Genomic DNA, 20044 nt, shown 5'->3' on the forward strand with positions numbered 1-20044 from the left:
AGTGGTTTTTTCCAATTCTGTGAAGAAAGTCATTAGTAGCTTGATGGGGATGGCATTGAATCTATAAATTACCTTGGGCAGTATGGCCTTTTTCAGGATATTGATTCTTCCTATCCAGGAGCATGGAATGTTCTTCCATTTGTTTGTGTTCTCTTTTATTTCCTTGAGCAGTGGTTTGTAGTTCTCCTTGAAGAGATCCTTCACATCCCTTGTAAGTTGGATTCCTAGGTATTTTATTCTCTTTGTAGCAATTGTGAATGGGAGTTCACTCATGATTTATCTCTCTGTTAAAGGTGTATAGGAATGCTTGTGATTTTTGCACAATTGATTTTGTATCCTGAGACTTTGGCAAAAACTGGAAGCATTCCCTTTGAACACCAGCACAAGCCAAGGATGCCCTCTCTCCTATTCAGCATAGTGTTGGAAGTTCTGGTCAGGGTAATCAGGCAAGAGAAGGAAATAATGCATATTGAATTAGGAAAAGAGGAAGTCAACTTGTCCCTCTTTGCAGATGATATGACTATATATTTAGAAAACCCCATCGTCTCAGCCCAAAATCTCCTTAAGCTGATAAGCAACTTCAGCAAGATCTGATGGTTTTATAAGGGGTTTCCCCTTTCACTTGGTTCTCATTCTCCCTTGCCTGCCACCATGTAAGACGTGCCCTGCTCTTCTGCCATGATTGTGAGGCCTCCCCAGCCACATGGAACTGTGAGTCCATTAAAACTTCTTTCTTTTATAAATTGCCCAGTCTTGGGTTTGTCTTTATCAGCAGCATGAGAGCAGACTAATACACATGGTGTGTATATATATCACATTTTCTTTATCCATTCATGCATTGATGGACACATAGGTTGATTCCATATCTTTGCTATTGTGAATAGTGCTACAATAAGCATATGAGTGCAGGTATCTTTTTGGTAGAATGATTTGTTTTCCTTTGGGTAGATATCCAGTAAGTGGGATTGCTGGATGAGTTGGTAGTTCTGATGAACAGACTTTCTAAACCTAATAAAACCAAGTTTTTCCTGAGAAAGCAGTCCCATTGCTACAGATGGCAGGATTCCCCCCTTCCTGTGTACATGGCCCAGTTCTGGTCTTCTTTCCAAATATATGAGAGATGGAAAGCTTTTCTCCACCCACTCAGTAATGTAAAGAGTCAAATCCCTAGGTAAAATTAGCTGCCAGTGAATTGTGTTGATGAGCATTTTAGGAACCTCCAATGGTGCAGTGGCATCAGGAGCCTGCCAGATGGGGAATGAGAAGGTTTCTTCCCAGAAGAATTTCCAATCAGCTGGGTATTGACAGGCTAGAGCATTTAGTCCCATGGATGGCTTGAGTTGCCTCATCCAAACAAATGTTGGAGAGAAGTTCATTCTCATCTGTTGTGTAGAAGATCACTCTCCACTTCCAAGTCTCTGGTTGTCATTAAAGACCCATCAAGTCTGTTGTGCGCCTCAGAGCCAGATTCCAAAATGCCCTCAAGCTGCCTTCAAGCTTTCTGCCCACAGCTCTGTAACCAATTTGGGGCACGTGTACCGTCCACACCCAGCAAGTGAAAATGCCAGTTAAATAGGCAGGCATCTGACTTCAATAGGCATGCATTCTCTTTCCACAGGGCAGATAGGGGATGCAATGGAATGAACGTTTAATTCACCTTCTCCTAATTTATATGTTTTGGAATCCCAATCTTTACTATCATGGTGCTACGATCTGGACATCCGTGTCTTCCAAATTTCATGTGTTGAAATGTTCACCTCTAAGGTGATGGCGTTAGGAGGTGGTGCCTTTGGGAGGTAGTGAGGTCATGAGGGTGGAGCCTCATGAATAAGATGAGTGCCCTTATAAAAAGGGACCCAGAAAGTTCCCTTGACGCTTCTACCATGTGAGGGCACAGCAAGAACATAGTGTCATCTATGAACCAGGATGGACCTAGCACCATGTATGAACCAGGAAGCCGGTCCTCACCAGACACTAAATCTGCCACAACTTGATCTTGGACTTTCAGCCTCCAGAAATGGAAGGAATAAATTTATGTTGTTTATAAGCCACCCATTTTATGGTGTATTCATTATAGCAGCCTGTAAGGCTAAGACAGATGGTATTTGAAGATGGGGACTTTGAAAAACAGGTCATGAGAATGGAGCCCTCATGATGGGATTAGTGCCCTTACAATTAGAGACATAAGAGAGCTTGTTCCCCACCCTCTCTCTCTCTCACTACCATTTGCAGACACAAGAAGGTAGCCACCTGCAAACCAAAGGAAGAGTCCTTTCCAGACACTGGATCTCCTGGCACCCAGATCTTGGACTTCCAGCCTCCAGAACCATGAGAAATTGATGATTGTTGCTTTAGCCAGTCAGTGTATTCTATTTTATTATAGAATCCCAAGTGGACAAAGGCAGGGAGGAATATTATCCTGTTTCTCCAACGGTTGTCATTAAAGCCCCATCAAGCTTGCTGTGTGCCTCAGAGCTGGATTCCAAAATACCCTCAAGCTGTCTTCAAGTTTTCTGCCCACAGCTCTGTAGCCAATTTGGGGCATCTGTACCATCCACACCATTCCATGCCCTGGAAATTGGCACGGAAAACAAAAATTGCATAACCTCCCTCATACGTGAAATCTAAAAAAGTCAAACTCATAGAAGTAGAGAGTAGAATGGTGGGTGTCAGAGGATGGGGGCATGCGGTGTATGTTGGTCAAAGGGTACAAAGTTTCAGTTAGACAGGAAGGATAAGTTCTGGTGACCGATTGCACAACAAGGTTAGTGTATTTGTTTGTTCTGACATTGCTATAAAGAACTATGTAAGACTGGGTAATTTATAAAGTAAAGGGATGTAATTGGCTCATGGTTCTGCAGGCCGTACAGGAGGCATTGTTGGGGCGGCCTCAGGAAACATATAATCATGGCAGAAGATGAAGGGGAAGCAAGCATATCTTACCATGGTGATGGAGGAGAGAGAGGAGTTAACAGGGAAGTGCCACACACTTTTAAACCATCAGATCTCATGAGAACTCCCTCACAATCACAAGGGGAGCAAGAAGGAAGTCCACTCCCATGATTCAATCACCTCTCACCAGGCCCCTCCTCCAACACTGGGGATTAAAATTTGACATGATATTTGGGTGGAATCACAGAGCCTAACCATATCAGTGACTGTAGTTAATAATATATTGTATATTTTTTAATTGCTTTAAAAATTGGATTTCAAATGTTCTCACCATAAAGAAATGACAAATATGTGAAGTGATGATTATTTTAATTAGCCTGATTTGTTAATGCCACAATGTATAAATGTATAAAAAATCACATTTTAACCCATAAATACATGTAATTATTATTTGTTAATTAAGAATAAAAATAAACTGAAAACTAAAAGTAGTAAGGGGATTTCCCTCCATGAAGGATCAACGAGTACATGCCGTAGATTTAATTTTGACAGCAGGAAACAAGGTTGCAACAGTCCTAACATTGCGTGATAAATGTTTGCTGTTAAAAATATTTTTATAATTTGCCTCAATAAGCTAGGACATAAGTTATAATCTATTAGGTAGGAGTATATTCATTCAGTGGCTCAGTGCTATACTCATAAACAGCTTCATCCTACTTACCCAAGAAGGTTAGTTTTCATGAAGACTGCTCATCTGAATAAATTTGGTTGCGAATACTAATTATTGAAATTAATGGATACCTACTGTGGCTGTCTATTGTTCTAAGTATTCAACACATATTCAAGTGGATTTCATCAATGACTAAAGCAAGGCTCTATTAACCTATTTACAATCAAGAAGGCAGCCCACTGTGAGACTCACGATGGTGGCCCATGGAGAGACTTCTCTCCCCAGCCTCTGGTAACCATCATTCTACACTCTATCTCCATGAGATCCACTTTTTTGAGTTCCCATACAGGAGTGAGAATCTGCACTGTCTTCCAGTGACTGGCTTACTTCACTTAACATCATGACCTCCAGTTTGAACAGTTTTAATCAACATGAAATTCACAAGAAAGCAAAACAGTGGAAACAGAGGACTGCGGTCAATTTCCTTGATCAGAACCTGATCAAGGACTAGTCACCACTTTGGAAAACACCATCTATGGAAATCCTCCTGCTGCTATTTCAGTTGCCAACACAACACATCAGTGTTGGCAGTTCTGGTATCTATGTCAATGATTGTACCTAGAGCAAACCTGTGGGTCTTTTGTCCCATCCCTGTCTTATCATTTAACTATTAAAATGCCATGGTGTTTTAAAATAAGAGTTGCTTTCCTGTTACATTTCTGTTTTACATTGCAGTTACAGCCTCAAGTATATGTTTGAAAATTATTTGTGCTCATTATCAGTGGTTTTCATTACATTTTTGTAAAAGGAATGCTGTAAAACATTCACCATGGAAGAGAGTCTAACTCTGAGAAAATGATCCTTGGAGGCATTAATCTATTTACAACCAAGATGGCGACCCACTGTGAGACCCACAAGACTCAAAGTGGGCTGCTATCTTGGTTGTAAATAGGTTAATGGAGTCTTGCTTTAGTCATTGATGAAACTCACTTGACTCTGATTTACAGGTGTGTGTTGTTATTTGCGGCTTGCTGAATGGGGAGACATACAGAGGTTTAGAAAGTAGTCTGTGGACCACTACCTCTTCTTTATATAGTTATCGCTTGCCCAAGTTATATTCTGATACCATTCTTTCAATTTTCTTAGGTCTTCTCTTTTGTTCTTTGTAAAATTTTATTATTATTATTATTTTAGAGACAGGATCTTGCTCTGTTCATCTGACTGGAGAGCAGTGGTGCAATCATGGCTCACTACAGCCTCAAACTCCTGGGCCCAAGTCATCCTCCTGCCTCAGCCTCCCAAGTAGCTGGGACTAGAGGCACATGCCATCAAACCCAGCTAAATTTTTTAGTTTTTTTGTAGACACAAAGTTGCGCTGTGTTGCCCAGGCTAACCTCAAACTCCTGGCCTCAAGCAATCCTTCCACCTTAGCCTCCCAAAGTACTAGAATTTATAGGCATGCGCCACTGTGTTCAGTCTTAGATTTTCTTAAAGCTTGGAAATGTTTGATCTCTGTGTCTTATATTGTAATGCTTCAATTTTTTTAAGTCCCTGTGTGGATTTGATCTGCAACCCCACCATAATATGTTAAATCTTCACAGTGCCCTCATAAACTGGCTGCTCCTTCCTGAATTCCACCCATTTAGTCAGCTGAAACACAGAAAGCTTTGGTATATATAAAGAAAAAAAGGCAGGTCAGTCCCAGAATGACTCACAGTCTTGTTTGCTAATTAGATCATGATCTGAATGAGATTTGATGAGAGAGATAGCAGTCCTAACCAGTGGTTCTCAATGTCGAGGGAACATTAGAAGCTTATGGAGGGCTTGTCAAAACACAGAATGCTGGGTCCCACTCCTTCTCATTTGGCGGGTCTAGGGAAGGATTCTATAATTTGCATTTCTAGCAAATTCCCAGGTGATGAGGCTGGTCCAGGTACCACACTTTGAGAACCACTGGGAAGACTGAAGAAAGTAACATGGGAGTTTTTCTAAGACATTTTATTTGTAGCCAGTGAAGACATCTTATAGTCTTCTCCCTTTTGAAACTTTGTGTGCAGACAAGCAGGACCTGAAAGACTTACCCAACAACAGCTGTCTTGGACTATGTGTTATAGGACCACAGAGTCTGTATGCCCACTGTGCAGTAACAAGCTAATACATTGAGACAGCAGAGTTTGCAGCAGAGAAAGAGCTTAATTATTGCAGGACACTGAGTGAGAAAAATGGGAGGAGACCCTCAAATCTGTCTCCCTGTGGAGTCCTGAGCTGTAGTTTTTAAAGGGATTGTAGAGGATAAGGAGCTGGAAAATTGGGGTCATTGACTGCTTTGGGTAAGGAGGATGAAGTCATCAGGATATGGAAACTGCATTCTTTGGTGAGTTAGCTTCTTGTGGTGTCCTTCAGACCAGCTGGCATCAGTAGCTTCATCAGTATGCAGGACCTGAAAGAATATCTCAGAGGGAAAACTTGTTTCGTAATGTTGAAGTTGTTATCTACAAAGTAGTTAAGGGAACTCTAATCAAGGGTCTATGTGATTCTAGGACAAGAGGCACCAAACAACTATGACAAAGCAGGTCAGGGAGCAAGCTGACCTCAGGATGAGTGTTGAGTGTGCTCTGAGTTTGGTTTATTTTCATTTCTCCCCCTTCTTTTTTCCCTGATAAATTTTATAAAGTTTATAGGGATGATTTCACATGTGTGTTGATAGTTCAAGATGTAGCTCTGCCCTACTATGAAAAGTACAGAAATCCTTCTCACAAAGATCATAGAATGAGTAAAGGTTTGGAAAAGTAGATTCAAGGGAAATTATCTTTCAAGAATGAAACTAGGTGTTCAGCAAGACAAGACCATATAACAGGTTCAGATAACCACATGTGGGCTAAGGAACATGGTGTATTACCTGTTCTTGGTTCTTCTATCACCAGGACATAATTTAGGGACCAAGCTTTAGAAAACTTAGCACAAAAATTTAAGGAGGGAGGAAGGGAGTAATATATTAAGAAATTGGAAATAAACTGAAATTTTGTCTTTCAGAGAGATGTGCAGAAATGATGCATTCCAGGGTATAGACCAGATATGGCCAACAATTTGGGAGTGAGCTCATGAAGAGAACACATTAGTTAATTATGAGAAAATTGCTATCAATTGCACACAGAATGCTGAGCTAAAATGATGGTAACCTGTGTTTAAAATGTATAAAAATTAGTGTGCAGGCACTGATTTGAAGTATGCAAAATGAAACTTTTCTTCCCTACAACTTGGCCTGAGATCCCACCTTGCTTGATTTATGTTTCTCCCCTACCCGACCCCGGATGGTTCCACTGACATTCCTACAGGTTTCTTGGGAGCTCTTCCTCTCAGGGTCTACTTCTGTGGAATCATACATAAATCACATGGATATAACAAGGCTTACAAATGAAATGAGAGGGAATCTAAGTGTTTTTAAAAAATATAATTGTATTTTTAATTCTTTTAAGGAATGCAATTTAAAACTGATGAAAATTGGGTTTTGCTTTAGCTTTTAAGATGGATGTATTGAATCCTCAGATTCCTGTTTTTCTCTGGGAATTTTACCCATGGGAGGCATCTAATGCTGGCCTTGCACCAGCAAGAACTGCATATTTATTCTAATTTTAGTCCAGGATCTGCAGAAGCACAAGCCTTGCCATGGTGCTTCCTCAAAGGATGTCAACTGAATAAACAAAAAAGTTTGACTCAACATTGCACCTTTCCACTGTACAAAGCATTTTTCACTCCACTGTGGCTCCAATAGCAGGAGAAAGAACTAGTACTCAATTCAAGAACCTTGCTCTTTGTTTTGTCCACCCACATGGCCCATTGATGGAGGAAACCAGGCACCCAAAGTTCTGCTTATACAGAAGGAACAGACAAAGAAGTTTTAGAGACCTAAAGAGGAGAGTCTTCATACCCATACTTCTTAGAAAATAATTAATGTTTCCCCTTTTTCTCAGCAAAGAAGATGACATTATACTTTTTTTTTAAAAAAAAAGGGAATATTTTAGATTTAACAAAATTTAGTTTTTCATAGTTTAGCTTGATTGGTACATATTTTTTAATAGACTTTATTTTCTAGAGCAGTTTTAAGCTCATAGCAAAACTGAACACAAGGTACAAAGAGTTTCCCAGAACCCCTGTCCCTATAAATGTATAGCCTTCCTCAACATCAATTTATCAACAATGCAATATTATTCAGTGCTAAAAAGAAATGAACTCCTGAGCCATGAAAAGTTATGTATCTTTGTTGTACCAATATCTATATCATCTTGAAACATATAAAACATATCTAGAAATATGCTGCAGTTATATATATAATATTAGAATGGAATATATGTTGGAATGAAATATTTTCTATATATTTATATATAAATATATAAAAATATGTATATAAATTTTTATATAAATATATATTTACATATAATATATAAATTTATATAAAATAAATATCATATATAACCTATATTTATATATTTTATATAATATATTTACATATTAAATATGAATATCATATATAATATATATATATAACCTATATTTGCCTAATGGAATACACTAATATACGTTTAAAAAGTTTGTTATGAGTATCTGCTATGGTTTGAATGTGTCTCCTAAAAAGCATATGTTGTAAACTTAATTCTTAACGCAACAGTGTTGGGAGGTGGGGACTTTTGGGAAGTGTTTAGGTGATGAGAATGCCACTCTCATGAATGGATTATAAAAGCCTTTGAGGTTGTGAGTTTGATCTCTTGTTCTCTCTCACCATGTGATGCCTTCTCCATGGGAGGAGACAGCAAGAAGGCCCTCGCCAGATGCAACCCCTTGATTTTAGACTTCCCAGCCTCCAGAACCATGACTGAAATAAATTTCTGCTCATTTTCAATTATCCAGTCTGTTGTATTCTTTTATATCAGCACAGAACAGACTAAAATGTTATCTCTTGGTTGACATACCCCTTAATCATGGTTCTCATCTTTTCCAGCCAGGCAAAATGACACTTTCAGCCATGAAGAAGTGTTCCCTATCTTTCCATCTTCTCAATTCAAGGACCTTGCTTTTCCTGCTAATTATTCTAGTAGATTTTCAATGCCCTCTCAGCAAAAGCAATACATTTTGTGGCCATATATTTTGCAGAAATCACCTCATAAATTATTCAATGCACAATTAAACAGAAACTTTATTTCTGCATTGCTCAATATATATATATGTATATATTGAGCCAGTTAAAATTGTGCATTCAGAATACATTGTCTGGAAGGTCATCCATGTTGTTGCTTTTCATTATGACTGACATGCAGGAACCACACCAGAAATCCTAAAGGTGATAATAATTATAATTCACTATGGAATAAACCTAAAACATTGTTGAGATTTGTTGTTTACAGGCAAGAGTGCAAAACTCAGGTTCACCTCTTCCTAGAAGTGCCACCTAAAACTAGTTCCCTTCTCTCCCTCAATTTGGGCTTGGGGCCATATAGTGCATACACACCTCTGGGGTTTTCTGAAAGACTGTAGACTTCAGTGCAAAATGCCCAGCCCAGTGCCTAGCTCAAGATACTCAGTCAAGAGTCATTAATATTTTAAGTAATGTTAAGGAAAATATCAGAAAATACACACTAAAATATGGTTAAGGAAAATTCCAGAATGGAGCCACTTTATTTGATCCAACAGAGACATGACATGTTTAGAAGCCTTCTGTTTGCATGAACTATTGGGAAAGCAGCTACAAGTTGATGTTGGATCCTGTTTAAATGCTGAAGTACATATACTAATTCTCCTGTTTCCGTGTCAGACTCTCTGCAGGAAGATCAAGGAGTAATAAAAAGAGCCAAATATCTGCAGCTGCCAAGACCTCAGCTCTAATTCTAGATTTGCAGCCCATGGCTGCACAATAGGCACAAGAATGAACCTACGTCACCACCAAGGAAAGTGGCACAGCTGAGCTGTACCCACGTCTGAATCCAAGGGACCAGCTTTTGACAGCTATTCACATCATCTGGTTTCTGTGAGTCCCAATCCACGCATGGAAAACGGACAAATACTATCTGCTTCATCAGGCATTCCTGGGACCCTAGAGGAAACACTAGTCAATATCATTCACTTAACATACTGGAGTTATCTTTCCATTTTCTTAATTCAAGAACCTTGCTCTTTTTGCCAATTATCTTAGTAGTTTTTCAATGATCTCTCTGCAAAAGCAATATATTTTGTAGCCTTATCTTTTGCAGAAATCACCTTATAAATTGTTTGATGTACAATTAAACAAAAAACTTTATTTCTGCATTGCTCAAAGAATATATATTTCATTTGTTATAAAATATTATAGCGTTCAGGTAAGTCTCATACATTGATTGATTGATTGATTGTTATTTACTTTTTCTCTCCAACTTCTATTTTATGTTCAGAGAGTTCATGTACAGGTTTGTTAAATGGATAAATTGCATGTCACGGGGGTTTGGTGTACAGATTATTTCATCACCTAGGTAATAAGTATACTATCCCATAGGTAGTTTTTTGATCCCCACCCTCCACCCTCAAGTAGGTGTTGGTGTATATTGTTCCCACCTTTGTGTCTATGTGTACTCAATGCTTAGCTCTCACTTATAAGTGAGAACATGTGGTATTTTGTTTCCTGTTCCATTCCTGTGTTAATTCGCTTAGAATAATGGCTTCCAGCTCCATCCATGTAGCCGCAAAGAACACAATCTCATTCTTTTTATGGCTTGATAGTGTTCCATGTTGTATATGCACCCACATTTTCTTTCTTCAGTCTGCTCTTAATAGGCATCTAAGTTGATTCCTTATCTTTGCTATTGTGAATAGTGCTGCAATGAACATACACGTGCATGTGCCTTTATGGTAGAACAATGTTTATTCCTTTGAGCATATACTGAATAATGGGGATTGATGGGTCGAATGGTAGTTCTGTTTTCGTTTTTTGAGAAATCTCCAAACTGCTTTCCACAGTAGCTGGGCTAATTTACATTTCCACTAACCATGTATAAGTGTTCCCTTTTCTCTGCAATCTTGGGAGCATCTGTTGTTTTTGACTTTTTAATCATAGCCATTCTGGTGTGAGATGGAATCCCATTGTGATTTTAATTTGCATTTCTCTGATGATTAGTAATATGAAGTATTTTTTCATGTTTGTTGGCTGTGTGTATGTCTTTTTTTTAGATGTGTCTGTTCATATCCTTTGCCCATTTTTTCTTTTTTTTTCTTTTTTTTCTCTTTTTTTTGGAAATAGTATCTTGCTCTGTTACCCATGCTGGAGTGCAGAGGCATGATCTTAGCTCACTGCAACCTCTACCTCCCGGATTCAAGCAATTCTCCTGCCTTAGCCTCCCATGTAGCTGGGACTACAGGCATGTGTCACCACACTTGGCTAATTTTGTATTTTTAATAGAGACAGGGTCTCGCCATGTTAGCCAGGCTGGTCTCAAACTGCTGGCCTCACGTGATCTACCTGCCTCAGTCTCTCAAAGTGCTGGGATTACAGGCGTGAGCCACTGTGCTTGGCTGTTTGCCCATTTTTTAATGTGGTTGTCGAACATTTCTTTGACATCAACACTGTACACTGCAACAATATCAGTAAGTGTTTATATATATTATTTTGATTATTTTTTGCCTTAATAATGCTCTCTTATCACTTCCATCATAGGATTCCCTTCTGTCTGTCTGAATGTTTTCTTATCCAGGCTTCATCTGGTTATGTGTTGTTGCATTACTTTTGTTAAATCTTTTAGTATCCTTGGTCTGCGTGGCTTCTGTCATTACACATCTTCTAATTAAATGAGAAAATTATAATGAAGCGTTTTTCAAATCTTACGACAGTACTTCTTGTTCTGCCTGACCTTCCTTTGTGCTCCCATGGTTACAGTTACCGAAAAATAAAATAAAAAATCTGATGGACTGCAACTGCATACAAGTATATAATTCATCTCGACCTCTTACTTTACTAGCGCACTTACTAGAGATTTCAGCTCCAACGTGATTCATTCTATAGGCATGTGGAAAGAGCTTTAAAGAGATTTGGGAGAAGTGCAAGCTTTTGTGGGCTCCACCCTTAGCACTGAAGCCATGCACCAAGCCCGAACGGGTCCAGCTTGCTTTATTTATCCTGGCAAATTAACTGGCAGTGGGCGGTTGTTTTGTGGGCATAAGGGCTGCACCAAGATCAATTAAACCTTTCAACTAATGAGAATTTCCTTCATCTCATTGAACATATACCATTTGTGATGATGAAAACTGAGCACATTGAGTCTCCCCTCTCTTGAAAAGCAAACGTGATTTTTTTTAACCCTTCTTATTTTTTCTCGTGCTAATTTTGTGGCTCACAGCGGGAGAAGCAGAGTCTGAGTCATGTCCATGGACTCAGTAAAAGCTGCACCCTGAGGTTGTCTCCATACCTCTATGAGTCTTTGTTGTGAATACCTGCAGGGAGCCATTATTTCTGGGCTTTCCTTCCAGTGGGCTGTGGTGCCCCCAGTTCCTGCTGGATGACCCCATGAGCCATGAATCACAGTGGGGTCTCAGCAGTAAAGGGTGCAGTTTTGCAGGCCGGCTGGGACTGTTCTCTGGCCTGTGGTTCTCTAAGCTGATTTGAGTGCACTTTTTGACAAAGGCAGATTTTCTTGTTTGAAACTGCATTGCCTCAGTTTGGGCTAATTAAGGAAGGTTTTACAGGAAGCTAATAAACCTTTCAGCAACTGCAACCAGTGCACACTTGGGATTATAATAATTGGATCTCAAAACCCAAATAAAAATTCCCAGTGTACTTCCTTCAATACTTTGCTCTGTGTCTCCAAATCCTCTTTGTACCTGGCTACAGTTTCATTTTTGTCCTCATACTCTAAGCTTTCTTCTCTTTGTATCTTTGGCTTCCAACATACTAATAAATATTGAACAGTCAAGGAAACTGAACTTTAAAATAATGGAAAAGAAAAAGCATCTTAATGTGATTGTTTCTGAATCTGGTGATATTGAATGGATATCTGTCTTTGTTATTTTTAATTGTTTGCATGATACCCTCAATTCATTATCTAGAAAAACAGTCCCCCTTTCAACCTCCCCACCCTGGTTGAATGAGACCTGTTACTCATAGTCACTCAGGTTCAAATATTTTTTAAAACTTTCATTTCCTCTTTTACAAGCAGACAATCACCAAATTCTAAGAAACTCTCTTATATTTTGCAAGTATTTTCCCCAATTTCTATTTTCTCTGGAACCACTTTATATCAAACTTTTATTAATCCTTGTCTAAATCATGACAGTCACCTCCTAACTAATTTTGACCAGGTGATCAATTAATTTTGCCTAATGGAAATCAATCCAACTCAATCCCCTATTAATTTTCGTGAAATTTCTCACTGATCTGACAATCACTGCCTAATTTTTATGAGGAAGCCAATTAATTTTGTCTAATGCAAATCAATCTAAGTTGCCATGCCCCTTTTAATGTTGTTTAAATTCCTTACTGATTACATACTCCAAAGTATCTTGCTAAACCAAAAAGGACCCCACAACTGTTCCATATTGACTATCCAATTAATTCCAATATGGAACATGCTTTAAAATGCAGTATAGGGGCTGGAAATAGTGGCTGACAGCCATAATGCCAGCACTTTGGGAAACCAAGTTGGGACTATCTCTTGAGGCTAGGGGTTTGAGACCAGTCTGGGCAACATAGTAAAATCCTGTCTCTACAAAAAATTTAAAAAGTTAGCCAAGCATGGTGGTGTGCACCTGTAGTCCCAATTACTTGGGAGGCTGAGATTGGCGGATCACTAGAACCAAGGAGGTCAAGGATGCAGTGAGCTATGATCACACCACTGCACTCCAGCCTGAGTGAGAGCGAGAGCCTATCTCTAAAAATAAATAAGTAAAATAAAAAAGTAAATAAAATGCAGCACATCACATCCAGCATTTTCTTCTACCCCAAACCCCATACAACCCATCTTTAAGCCAAACTGAACCACTCGTTCTTTCCCAAAATCACCCTAAAGAACCACATCCCTGGGTCTGGCTCAAGCTGACAATTCCCTTCTAAAGGGGCTTGTACAAATCAAAGTCATCCTTGAGTGACTTTTCTTCTAAGACCCCATTTCTAACCCAAATTTATTCCCTTTATAGTTCCCTCATCTACCTCTGCTAATGAGCATATAGGAGGTCATCTAGCCTGTCAACACTCACTGGGGCGTCTGTCTCATTTCTTCCACCAAATGGTGAATCATGCGCAATGGTAGGTATTCACCCAATATGGAAAAGTGTAAATGACTGAAACTAAAATATATGGAACAACATTGAATTATCACATCCCTTTTTGTTCAAACTGTCATGCAAGGCCAACTACACTTGGAATTCTGTCGCTAAGAACTAAAGTTTGAGTTTAATTAAAAAACAACTCATTCATAAACATGTTGTTCTGATATTTCATCAGCTATCTTAACAGCAAATACAATAGAAAAATGGTGCTCCTATTGCATAAAGGAAACATAAATAATGCTTGGTAAAGTAAACCCTGTTGGTACCTTGGGTTACTGACAAACTCAAAGCAAAAAAGGCAGTCACAGAGGGGGGAAAATTCCAAGAACCTACTTAAATATGTATGTAGAATTTGGGTGGGAAGTTTGAGAATATGAAGTACTCCGAGTTATATTTTTATTTCGTTTCTTTTCAAACCATGTGAAATTCATTAGTTTTTTTTTTTTAACTTTTATTTTAGGTTTGAGGGTACCTGTGAAGGTTTGTTGCAATGGTAAACTTGTGTCATGGGGGCATGTTGTGCAGATTATTTCATTACTCACATATTAAACCCAGTACCCAAGAGTTATCTTTTCTGCTCCTCTCCCTCCTTCCCTCCCTCCCTCTCTGATCTCCTTCCTCCCACCCTCTCTCATCTCCTTCCTCCCACCCTCCCCCCTCAAGTAGACCCCAGTGTCTGTTGTTTCCTTCTTTGTGTTCATAATTTCTTATCATTTACCTCCCACTTATAAGTGAGAACATGCAGTATTTGGTTTTCTGTTCCTGTGTTAGTTTGCTAAGGATAATAGCCTCCAGTTCCATCCATGTTCCTGCAAAGGACATGATCTCATTCTTTTTTATGGCTGCATAGTAAGCAGAAATTCCCTTTGACCCAGCAATCACATTACTGGGTATATACCCAGAGGAATATAAATCATTCTTCCATAAAGACACATGCACGTGAATGTTCATTGCAGCACTATTTACAATAGCAAAGTCATGGAATCAACCTAAATGCCCATCAGTGACAGATTGGATAAAGCAAATGTGGTCCACATACACAATGGAATTCATTCTTTTTATTTTCTGGGGAACAGTCTGCCACACAGAGAGAATTATGTATCTGAACACCAAACGGCAAAACTTGGTGGTCACTTTATTTGTGAGAAAGCAAACCTGGGAAGTCTTAAAATGGCAAACCTTTCAGAAGAGATGGCAGAGACTCTCCTGCATATTCTACTCTCAATGCTCTATCTTGTTCTTTCCATCTTAGCTCTCCCTCCTGCCAGTCAATCCTGAGGCTTGGACGTACCCACAGAAGTGAGTTCTATTGATTGCGGTAAGCTATTAAAATAAAATATGCTTTCCTTGAATGTGATGCAGGTAAATCCAGTTAGGAAACAACTGTTTATGTATTTATGGGATAGACCAAGAGTCCTGCAAAGTGGCATGGTCAAAGTTGACACGTCATTTCCTTGGGGAAATCTTGCATCAGATTTCACCACACATCTGTTTTATAAACTCTGACAGAATCTGACTTTTATAGTACTGATCATAACTGCATTATCAATTGGTTATTGGCATAATTATTCATTGAAACTTTGCCTTAATTACTGAAATTTTTATTAAACTCTTTTTACCTTGTTTGGCATATAGAATATGCCCCTTATTAAATAAAGGCATGGATGAGATTATCTATATAATAGGTGGTATACTAAGCAAACCAGCTCTCAAAATACACACACACTTATTAGTGGTGTTTGCCAATTCCCATGGTGTAAATTCTCCCACTATGGTTCATTGCAAACTACAAACGGTTGGACAGATGGCTCACACAATTCCTGGATGTTTCATGGTTAGTTCCTAAAAGTCAGAATGAGCCCATTTCAGAGCATCGCTCATGCATAAAGGTGTGAGGATGTCCTTGCTCAATTTCAACAACCTTTCTCAAAAACAGAGCACACTTAGTAATCTAGACTTGGGAAGATTCTTCTTAAAGGCGATGAACATTTTCTTTTGGCTACAGGTTGCACATTTTCTTCAACACAGAAGTCCTTGTTGTTTTATTTTTTGGATAATCTGCTAAAATCAGAACCAGAGTTCTGAGCATTACCTACAAAAAGCTGTCCTAGGGACATTTTTCTTCTCTAAGAATCAGAAACATTGCCAACCACAGCTTTGGAAAGTGGCCAGTAGAATAAAATAAGAAAAAGAAGCCAGAGATATAACTATGGGAAGAGAGGGAAAGCTATATTTTTTCACAGGCAATATGACCAATTAAGTAGCTCAGCTGAAAATGATGTAAATAAACAAGACCTTCCCAAGAAAGTTTAGCAAAAGCGTTCAAGGCTTCTACAAAGATGCTGAAAACCTGGAAACATATATGTCCTTGCATGGGAAAACACAATGTTATAAAAAATATATACTAAAAATTTGATTCATCTTTTAGAAGAAATCCAATTAAAATTTCAATGACTTTTGGTGATAAATATTTAGTAAATGAAATTTATTTATAGACAAAAATTAGTGTGAACACATATAACAATATGGAAAATATAAGAAAGCATGGGTTTTCACATTAAAATATGTTGTAAGACACCCTACAATAAAGCAGAAAACAGAAACTCACATGGATATTTAATGTGAGTGACATTTATGGTCACTGAGGAAATAATAAATTACTTGATACATGGTGTGATATGGTTTGGCTGTGTCCCCACCTAAATCTCATCTTGAATTGCAGTTCCCATAATCCCCACATATCATGGGAAGGACCCAGTGGGAGGTAACTGAATCATTGGGGGTGATAGTCTTATAAGGAGTTTTTCCCCCTTTGCTCAGCTCTCATTCTCTCTCCTCCTGCCCTGTGAAGATGTGCCTTCCACCATGATTGTAAATTTCCTGAGACCTTCCCAGCCATGCGGAACTGTGAGTCAATTAAACCTCTTTTCTTTATAAATTATCCAGTCTTGAGTATTTCTTCATAGCAGCATGAGAACAAATTAATACATGATGTTAGAATAATTGGTTTAATATTCAGGTAAAACAAAGTTAGATCTTGATTTCACACCATATACTCCAGTGAGTTCCAAATGCTTTCAGTTTATATATATGTACATAATATATAATACATTGTGTATATATATATATATATCTATATCTATATTTTAGAGGCAAGGTCTTGCTTTACCACCCATGCTAGAGCGCAGTGGCACAATCATAACTCAATGCAGCCTCCAGCTTCCGGACTCAAGCAATCCTCTCCCCCCATTTCCCAAGTAGCAGGGACTACAGGCATGCGCCACCACACCCATCTAATTTCTAAAAAAAGTTTTTGTAGAGATGGTTTCACTGTATTGTCCAGGCTGGTCTGAACTCTTGGCCTTAAGCAATCCTCCCACCTTCCTCCCAAACTGCTAGGATTACAGGTGTGAGCCATTGCACCTGACCAAATTCTAATATTTAAAGATGAAAAATATTATAAAAGTATGTGGGCAATATCTCATGTCAGAAAGAAGAGTGACTTTCTAAACATAAAGAAGAGTGAATAACAAAGGAAAAAACTGAAAACTACAGCTACAAACCATTTAACACTACTGTACCTTCCAAAAATGCAGTTCCATAAACAAAATAGAAAAATGATAACTGTGAACAAAGTATTTGTTATATTTAGAACAATATTAATGCCTTCTTATGTATTTGCTGTATTTAAGGCTTGCTATGTAGATTAATTCTTACTGCTCAGCAAACTAAGGCTGAACAGCTCAGTAGATAAAGGATACAAAATTACAGCTAGAAGAGAGGAATACGTTCTAGTGTTCTACATCCCTGTAGGATGACTATAGTAATACAAATATATTATATAGTTTCCAATAGCTAGAAAGAGTGAACTGAATGTTCCCCACACAAAGAAATGATATGTGTTTGAGATGATGACTATGTTAATTACCCTAATCTGATCAGATTCATCATATGCATCAAAACATCACTATGTACCCCCTACATTATCCTATGTCAGTTAAAAACTTTTAAAAAGAAATGTAAGGACACAACAAGAAATAAAATTCTTCCAAGAGATGGCCAAATTAGGTCGTTTGGCAAAGAAGAAGTGGATCGGGAGGAGGAGGAGTAAAAAGATGAGGGGGAGAAGGAAAGAAGAAAAAAGGAAGCAGAAGGAGGAGGAGGAGGAAGAGGAGGAGGTCATTGAGACAGGTGACTTTACAAAAGGTGGGGTGTATCTCAGTGCTGGTATGCATAAAAGAAGTTGAGACAAAGTAGGGATGTTGATGGGTCAACTCAGCATAGTGATTGGAATTTGGAGGTTTACTGCTACCATTTGGGGGAATGAGAGGTTGGAGTAAGATTGCATCTAAAGATTCAATCTAAGATTTCATCTTATAATAAAAGTAAGGAGGTAGAGTGAAGTCCACAGAGACACAAGCTAGAACAGCAGTACTCAATCTCGGCTGAACATTAGAATCACCAGGGAGTTTGCACAAATACCAACACCCAAACAAAAAATAACCAAGATCTCTTTTTAAGTTATTATTTGTGCTACTGCAAGAAGAGAAGGAGGAGGAGGAGAAAGAAGGAGGAGAATGAGGAGAGTGAAGAGGAAAGAGAAGAGGAGAGGGAGGAGACAGGAAGAGTATACCGCTTTGTGGCTATCAAATTACGAGTTGTTAAAAAGATAGTAATTCTTGGGAAGCGTGGAGGTAAAATGTGCATTCTCATAGGCTGTCATGGTGACAATACAAATTGGAAAAATCTCTTTGAAGGGCATTTTGGAAATGTTTTGCAAGAGCCTTAAATATGCTCATACATTTCACTGGGGCCATTCCATATCTCAGAATTTCAGAGACTATGGGGATTGTTTGCAGAGGTGGGCAAAGTTGTGAAACAGTCCAAGTGTCCCCCAATATAGGATTAAATACTTACTGACATATCTATACATCCACAGGATGGGGCTGGCTCATGTTGAGCTATGCAAATCACATATTGGGGTTTTGGGAGGTGGAGGTGAACTTTAAACCACATGATCTGATTTATAATCCCAACTACAATTACATCGTGTGCATGCACACTAACCAAAATCTGGACTTGTTCAGAATATTTATCTTTGAGGAATGAGATTGCAAATAATTTTTATTTATTCATTATTTTCTCTTCTAATATATATTACATTATACAGAATATCATATTCTAATATATTTCTATGTCTTGTTATTTATAACAGTTACACTATGAAATAAAGGCTTTTCACAAAGTCAGAGGTTAGTTCCAACTATGTGTGTGAAAATGCTGGAAACTTGCTTTTCCTCTCCAAACAGGGGCCGATTCTCCTTCTTAAATGCCCTTAAAAGAGGTTTTTTTCCATTTATATTGTCACTATGCCAGCCTATGAGAGTGCACATTTTACCTCCACGCTTCCCAAGAATTAATATCATTTTAACAACTAATTTGATAGTCACAAAGGGATATACTCTTCCTGTCTCCTCCCTCTCCTCTTCCCTTTCCTTTCCCCTCCCCTTCTCCTCCTCTTTCTCCTCCTCCTCCTTCTCTTCTTCCTCCTTTTCCTCCTTCTCTCCTCCTCCTCCTTCTTTGTCCTTCTCCTTCTCCTCCTCCTCTTCCTCTTCCTTCCTCCTCTTCCTCGTCCTCCTCCTTCCCCTTGTCCTCCAGCCACCTGGTTCCAGGGTGGGTTTTTGTGCCTGCTCTTGTTTCAGCAAGGAGGACATCAACACAGATTATCTTTCTCTGTTTCAGAATGTATTAAATTCAGTATTTTCTGTAGAAAAATATCAGTGGTGTTTTTTTTTCCTATTAGTTTAAATCCTTGCCTAATAAAAGTCGCACTTTTCCAGAATCAACACTAAAAAAGTAAAACTGCAGTGGGTTTTAATCCAGTCATCTGAGAATCATTTTTTCTCTTCCTTTAACTACTTACTTAAAATGAACCTCAATCTCCTACCATCATCCAGAAAGTAAGATAGAAAATGTTTATACACATAAGCTATTTTTATAATGATTCAAAGCCAAATCTTGAGGAAAAACTGTAAACTTCAACCCCTCAGCCAAGCCCAGAAAATGTGTGATTGCATTATGTTGACATATTTCACAAAAGCTTATACAACATAAAATAATGAAAAAAGACTGTGTGAGCCTCCTGTTATACATGGAAACTCTTAGATTTTTTGTTTGCTTGTTTTTTTCTTATTGTATTAAAAT

At 38.5% G+C, this 20044-nt stretch overlaps 1 long non-coding RNA gene across 1 annotated transcript in view; it reads left to right on the forward strand.

Annotated features, from left to right (window-relative positions):
* The window catches only part of LOC105526299, a 13338-nt gene extending 3467 nt beyond the window's left edge, over nt 1-9871 (forward strand). The window contains exon 3 of the long non-coding RNA XR_001004060.1: nt 9369-9871. This is a non-coding gene — a long non-coding RNA (uncharacterized LOC105526299). The remainder of the gene's footprint in view (nt 1-9368) is intronic.
* The last annotated feature ends 10173 nt before the right edge of the window (nt 9872-20044 follow it).

This window comes from Colobus angolensis, unplaced genomic scaffold (assembly GCF_000951035.1).
Source record: "Colobus angolensis palliatus isolate OR3802 unplaced genomic scaffold, Cang.pa_1.0 Scaffold587, whole genome shotgun sequence".
Taxonomy (NCBI): Eukaryota; Metazoa; Chordata; class Mammalia; order Primates; family Cercopithecidae; genus Colobus; species Colobus angolensis.